The sequence below is a fragment of the Canis lupus genome, chromosome 12 (genome assembly GCF_003254725.2).
Source record: "Canis lupus dingo isolate Sandy chromosome 12, ASM325472v2, whole genome shotgun sequence".
NCBI lineage: Eukaryota > Metazoa > Chordata > Mammalia > Carnivora > Canidae > Canis > Canis lupus.
Genome location: NC_064254.1, coordinates 63699037 through 63707003, shown reverse-complemented (window position 1 = coordinate 63707003; position 7967 = coordinate 63699037).

Genomic DNA, 7967 nt, shown 5'->3' with positions numbered 1-7967 from the left:
TTTTCCTTCTCTATGAGAAGAAAAATAAATAGCGATCCCTGGGTGGCTCAGCGGTTGAGCGTCTGCCTTTGGCTCAGGGCGTGATCCTGGAGTCACAGGATCGAGTCCCACATTGGGCTCCCTGCATGGAGCCTGCTTCTGCCTCTGCCTGTGTCTCTGCCTCTCTCTCTGTGTGTTTCTCATGAATAAATAAATAAATAAATAAATAAATAAAATCTTAAAAAAAAAAAAAGAAAGAAAGAAAAATAAATAGATTTCAAATGAACCCTATTAAACAAACGACATAGAAAATGACTCCTGAAAAAAAAAAAAAAAAAGAAAATGACTCTTGGTAATCAGATCTCACAGAATAAAAAGAAATATGGCACATTCCACTGATGTGTTCCAACATATGGAGCAAAATGTATTTTTAAGATTCTATAGCTAGGGGCAGCCCAGGTGGCTCAGCAGTTTAGTGCCACCTTCAGCCCAGGGCATGATCCTGGGGACCCAGGATCAAGTCCCACGTCGGGCTCCCTGCATGGAGCCTGCTTCTCCCTCTGCCTGTGTCTCTGCCTCTCTCTCTGTGTCTCTCTAAATAAATAAATCTTTTTAAAAAAAGATTCTATAGCTAGTTTCAAATTTGAAATAATAAAAAAAACTTTACTAACATCCTGAGAGTTATAAAAACAAGGTATGTAGACAATGGGCGCTAACTCTGTTTTACTAGAGTTACATCCCACTTGCTCTCCAACACTGAGGAGTGTATTATTTACAGCTTTACCAACAGCTGGTTTCCCCCGACTCTTGCCTATCCTGGCATTTTTCAGCTATTAACCCTTTTCAATCTGATAAGCAAAGTGGTATGGGACAGTTAGTTTTATATCAGGATAGAAGCTCTCCTGAATATATCTTGCAACTGTGCTAATCTAGAACCTATCCACTTCATTTCCAGGCTTCTTGGACAGGTCTATGCTCTAAGTCCATTCTCTAAAGTAGGAACTGGTCATGGATGGGCCAGGCCTGAATTTGCCTGTTGGATATCATCACGATCTCCCATTGCCTCTGACATGCCTCTAATTAGGTGAGAGCTTCAAGCACATCACACAGTCCCTGAGCCTCAACTTCCTTATTAAGACCCTCAAACTAAATGAGAAGCAGTGTGTCCTTATACCACATTCTTGCTGCTGGAGACGGCTGAAATGAAGTTGAGGAACTTAGAATCAGACTGCATATGGAAGACATATTTGAAATAACATTGGGCTGTGGGACATAATTATCATGCCCAATGCAGACGAATTCGGTCAGGAGGAAAGCCAGGGACATCCCGGAAGGGGTGGTAACGCCTGAGCCAGGTGTTTAAGGACAAGGTGAATACTAATTGCTGGAAGACGTTCAGTACAGGTTAGTAGAACCATTTTAACTGACCTGGCTAAATCTGAGGACATTAGCTAAAAACCTAAAAATAAAGGAATAGAGGGCATAGCATTAGGGGTTGGGGGTTTTGCTTCTTGTGACTGCTTCTAAATCATTTCTTCCCCCCTCCAGTCTCCTCCGAAGAACTAGACATCATGCATCTGCTCCATTTCTGCTCATTGCTATCATCCACACAACTCTTGGTCTATCCCCCTTATTGATTGAAGACTTAAAAAAAAAGATTTATTTATTTATTAGAGAGAGAGAGAGAGAGAGAGAGAACAGATGGGGGAGAGGCAGGGTGAGAGAGAAAAAAAGAATCTCAAGCTGACTATGCACTGAGTGAGGAGTCTGACTCAGGGTTTGAACCCATTACCCTGAAATCATGCCCCGAGCCAAAACCAAGAGTCAGACACGTACTCAACTGTGCCACCCAGGTACCCCTGATGGAAGACTTTTACACTTGGCTCCCTGTCTTCCTCACTACTTATTACTTCTGACATTAGTTGATCTCTTCTCCCCCTTCACCCCTCACCCCTCCTACCCACTCCCAGTCCACTTAATGGAATCACACAAGAAGCATACTTCCTCAAGCCTCTGTCTCTAATCTCCACCTCTCCAGTCTTCTCACATTGACTTTATTATCCTGACTCCAAAAATTCCTCAGATCACATCAGATCTTCCAGTTCAATGATCAGTTACCCTACTTTTTCACTCTTTCATATTTACCTGCTGTCCTGACTTTCCTTACCATTCAACTTCTAGTCTATGATCTATCCTCTCTTGCATATAATTTTCAAATATAGGATCCCTCTTCCCACCCTTCCCCAATCCCAGTACTCAAGAGAGCTATCTATGTCTACAGGCTGTACTTTCTCTCATTCCAATGTCTCCCCAGTCCACGCAATCAAGCTTTCACTCCCACAATCACACTAAAGCCATGCCACACATTCACAAATGACTTCCATCTTGCCAAATGAATGGGCAATTTTCTGTTCTCATCTTGTCTCTGAGCAGCAATTGACACAATCATGCTCTCCTTGAGAAAATTCTTCATTCGACTTCTGAGCACTATACTCTCCTGTGTTCCTCCTACCTCACAGGCCACTGCTTCCAGGCTCCTTTGTTGGATCCTCATCTTCATCCATAAAAAGGTGGAATGACCTGTGGTGCTTGGGTGGCTCAGTTGGTTGAGTGTCCAACTCTTGATTTTGGCTCAGGTCATGATTTCAGAGTCCTGGGATCAAGCCCTTCATCAGGCTCCCCACTGAGCAGGGAGTCTGCTTAAAGTCTCTCTCTCTCTCTCTCTCTAGTGCTTGGATTTAAATAACCATCTGCATGCTGTCTATTCATGATTTTAGATATCTAGTTGGGAACACTCCCCTGAGTCCCCAGACTTCTATAACCAGATCCCCCACTTGACATCTTTATTTAGACATTTTATGGACATCTCCATCTTAACAGTGCAAAATAGAATGGATTCTTTCTTCTCTAAATTACTCTTCTTCCTGTCTTCCAGTCTCAGTGAATGGTATTTCCCTTCAACAAGATCAAACCTAGCAATCATTGATCATTTATGATTTTCCATTTCTGTCTCTCTCCTCCTCCTATATCCAATCCTTTCAGCAAGTCTTACTGGCTCTTCCTTCTAAATATATCCCAAATCATCCAATAATATCTCACCATCTCTACTAGCACTATCCTAGCCCAAGGCACTATCATCTCTTGCCTGGACTGTCGAGTGTATTTGCTGGCCTTCTCTCCACCTTGTCCTCTACCGTCTATTTTTTACTCAACATCCAGAGATCTTGTTAAAGCATAAATCAGATCAAACCATTCCAATGATAAAAACTGCCAAGGGCTTTCCATCATCCTCGGAATGAAATTAAATTACTTGCTTACCCATGGTATCAAAGACCTTTCATGTTTATCTCAAATCTCATCTCCTTCACTCTCCCAGTGGTTCTCCATGCTCTAGTCACACTGGTCTTTTTGCCGTTCCTCTAACAAACAAAATCAATCTCACCTTTGAATCACCAGACCTTACGTGATCATCTCACTACAGTCTATACTCAAATGCCATCTCTTCAAAAAGACTTTTCTTTATTGGCCTTTCTCTAAAATAGCACCCCATCTCATCATTCTGTATGCCCTTACCCTGTTTTAATTCCACTACCATAACCACTATCTCTCATCAATATTTGAATTTGTATTAATTAATTTGTTTATTGATTTATCTGTCTCTCCAACTAGAAAGAATGTAATCCCCACTGGGGTTATAGAATGTCATGTCTGTGTGTGTGTATGTGTGTGTGTGTTTTATTTTTTTTATTTTTTATTTTTGTGTGTGTGTGTGTTTTAATACCATATCCTTAGCACTTAGACTTGGTCTCTGTAGGTACTCAAGAAATATTTGGTGGATGAGAGAATTATTAAATGAATGAATGGATGGAGAATATGAATGTTATAAATTTAAGTTTGGTTCACTGAGTGTTGAGCACAGTGATTTCTTGAACAGAAACACTGACATGGGGGTGCCTGGGTGACTCAGTCGGTTGGGTGGCTGACTCTCAGTTTCTGTTAGGTCATGGTTCTGGGGTCCTGAGATCAGCCCCACCTTGGGCTCTGGACTCAGTGGGGATTCTCTTTCCCTCTGCCTCTGCCTTTCCCCCAACTCGTGCTGTCATGCTTTCTCACAAATAAATAAATCTAGAAAGAAAGAGAAGAAAGAAAGAAAGAAAGAAAGAAAGAAAGAAAGAAAGAAAGAAAGAAGAAGAAAGAAAGAAAGAAAGAAAGAAAGAAAGAAAGAAAGAAAGAAAGAAAGAAAGAAAGAAAGCTGGAGCTAAAGAAATATGCCAGCTACTTGTGTGAGAAAGCTAAAGTGGAAGCAAATGGAGGCCAGAATCACTTGCTCTGAGTCTGTCCAAAATGCAGCTGAGAGTTGAAAAGAACTTTTGCCAAATTTTGGTGTACAGTGGTATGTAATGTAAGAGGGGACCAAGAAGAAGATGAGTCAAAACATTTCCCTTTTTTTTTTTTTTAAACATTTCAAGAATATAAATCTGTATGACCAAGAGGTACCACTCGTCCAAAGGGAAAGTCAGGAGGAACTGTCATGGGGCAAAAGAGAAAGACTATGAACTAATTTGCATCGAGTTCTATGTACTTTTTTAAAAAAGATTTTATTTACTCACGTGAGAGAGTGAGCATGAGCAGGGGATGGGGGGTGGGCGGAGAGAAGGGGCAGAGGGAGAGGGAGAAGCAGACTGCTCACTGAGCAGGAAGCCAGACATAAGGCTCCATCCTGGGACCCCAGGATCATGACCCGAGTTGAAGGCAGACACTTAACTGACTGAGCCACCCAGGTGCCCTGTTCTACTTACTTTTAAGAGCAATAGTTAAACTATGAATTTCAGAATATACCTCTCCTTATTTTTTTAATTATCTACATTTAAATATTTTAAAAGAACATAAGTGACCTAAGACACATTTTCTTAGAGTTAGAAATGAAAATTGAGTTTTACATAGAGCAACCAAATGATTTTTTTTTTTTTTTTTTTTTAATTTTTATTTATTTATGATAGTCACACAGAGAGAGAGAGAGAGAGAGGCAGAGACAAAGGCAGAGGGAGAAGCAGGCTCCATGCACCGGAGCCTGATGTGGGACTCGATCCCGGGTCTCCAGGATCGCGCCCTGGGCCAAAGGCAGGCGCCAAACCGCTGCGCCACCCAGGGATCCCGCAACCAAATGATTATTACATCCAGTATCATTTTAAAAGATGATTTATGGTTCTGGTAGGAATCCTGTCACTCCAAATGACTCTAAATGGCTCTTCTGACAAGCTTCCCTTTGAAATACAGCGAGTTTGGCATAAATATATGTAAAGTTGATTTATTTTTAAAAATTCAATATTATGAAAAAAATTCAATATTATATAATTAAACAGTAAATTATCCTACAAATTCAGGCGAACACACACATACACTACTCATATCAACCTATACACTATACTGTAAGCATTCAAACTGACAATTGAAAAATTAAGGAAAGACTACTGCCTCCTCTCCAGGTCTACAAGAAAAAGCTGCATTCATGTAAATATATATGGCAGGTGTATGAGGCAAAAAGCTTCTTTTCACCTTTCTGTACAAATACAACATTAACAAGAGTGCTTGAACAAGCTTTTCTCTAAACCACTCATAAAAATTCTTGAGGTTCTTAACCTTACTGGAAAAGAAAACCTCAGATGACTATAAAGTAAATACACAGCATATTCTCAATATCATGGCCATCTTCAAGCAATTTCTCACACTTATAATGCATTTATTTTTATATAAAGCAGATGCGTGTCTTTGGGGCAAACCATGCCTTTTATTCTTATGTTGTGAAAGTCCCTTCTAATTAAAACAGGAAATACAAATTTCCTTGTCTAGTTCTAAGGATAAGTCCTACTTAGCACAAGCAGCTGTCTGCAATTTCTGATGAATCCTTTCTGGCTATTCTGAATGTGCACTGCTGAATTCTTATTTTGTGGGCACTTTTGAATCCCCAAAAACGAAAGGCACACCCAGCGTCCTGGCATTCCCACCCTTCAGGGTCTTGCCTACTTTGGGCACCTTCACAAGCTCAATTACAGATGAGCAGTGTTGCAGCTTCAAGACCTTACTCAGAACAGAGAAAGCTGAATTTATTCTGGAAGTGGGGATTAAGTGAAAAGTGAAAAATGAGCAGACCTTTCAAAGAAAAAGCTAGGGACTGAATGGCTAGAATGTAAGTAAATTCCTTTAAAAAAAAAAACAAAAACCATTCTTCTTTAAATGCTTTACATTATAGCTCAAATTGCAATTAAGAAGACTCTGGTCCCACCCTTCTAATTAAAAAGCACAAGTAGTTCCTTTACTGACCACAACAAAGAGCAAGTAGACTCAAACCCACTTCCTCTGCAGCAGCTTCTCTTGCTGCTTCTGAGGGGTTCGTGTGTGGCTGATAAAACAGCCTATTGGGTATGAAGGATTAAAAGCCCAAGCCAGTTTATACATATCGGGGTGAATCAGGTATAGTGTCTGGTGAGATAGTTTTTCCACTCTTGTCAAGCCTAGATTAACATTTCTACTCACTGCACTTTGGGAATGGCCAATTAGTTTAAGCCAGATCACCTGCATAAGAGAGGTGGGGGAAGGTGGGGAGACCAGAAACTGCCCTTAATCCTCGTGGGGGTCAGTGGGTCCCAGTCCAAACTCCCTGTGCTTCCTCCACTTCAGCACCGAGGACTCACTCACTGGACATTGGTTAGGAAGGCCAAGTCCCTAAATCCTGTGGGGCTGCAACAACAAAGAGTTGGTGATGGAAGTTTGTGCTTAACTAATGAAATAAAACTGCTTTGTAGCTTCATCTGTTAAGAATTATGATATAGAAATTCTTGACTTCAAAGGGTTTTCTTTTTGATCTTGAGTACCTCAATGTCTACCTTTCTATCAGAAACAATGCGTTTCTACCTTGAGTGAAAACTCTGATGTTTGTTCTTAAGAATGAAACCGTCTCCCAATTCCCTTCCCATATAGACAGCTTTTATTTTATTTGGCCTCTCAAGTCAAAAAAAAAGTCTTACTGCTTCCATATTTGCAAATTTGGCAAAGTGATGGTTGGGTCTTGGGACAACAGGCACGCTGGCAACTAAAATGTCAATAATGACTATGAACACCAAAAATCTACTCAAGGGACACCTGGGTGGCTCAGTGGGTTAATCCACCAACTCTTGGTTTGGGCTCAGGTTGTGATCTCACGGTTGTGGGATCGAGCCCCACATCGGACTCCACGCTCAGTGCAGAGTCTGTTGGAGACTCTTTTTCCCTCTCCCTCTGCCCCTCCCCACTCACGGGCTCTCTCTCTCTCTCTCTCTCCCTCTCCCTCTCCCTCAAATGAATAAATAAAATCTTTTAAAGAGAAATCTAGTTAGGAGCCAGGAACTGCACCCACGACTCTCCATAAACACGGCAAGAAAGTTAGTTAATAAACACCAACTAACTTTTTTCAACAGCGGCAATAAAACATTCAATTGGTGAAATGTCCACAAGGTCTGCTCAAAACACCTTATGGATTGTTTAATTAGCAAACTCTTGCAACATTCAACAAATAGATATTGGCAAGTTAAGGAGACACAAGGTCCCTGAAGTATTAACTGTGCTGATAATCTAATCTGGAGGCTTTTCAAAGGGACACATACTCCATTTTTTTTAAAGAACATTTCAGACCCTCCAATGACAAACATTTTCCATTTTAAATGTTCTAACAAGTAAATAAAACATAAGATGCAGGGACGCCTGGGTGGCTCAGTGGTTGAGCATCTGCCTTCAGCTCAGGGTGTGATCCCGGGTCCGGGGATCGAATCTCGCATCTGGCTCCCCACAGCAAGCCTGCTTCTCCCTCTTCCTATGTCTCTGCCCCCTTCTCTCTGTCTCTCATGAATAAATAAATAAAATCTTTAAAAAACAAAACAGGGCAGCCTGGGTGGCTCAGTGGTTTAACATCACCTTCAGCCCTGGGGCCTGATCCTGGAGACCCAGGATCGAGT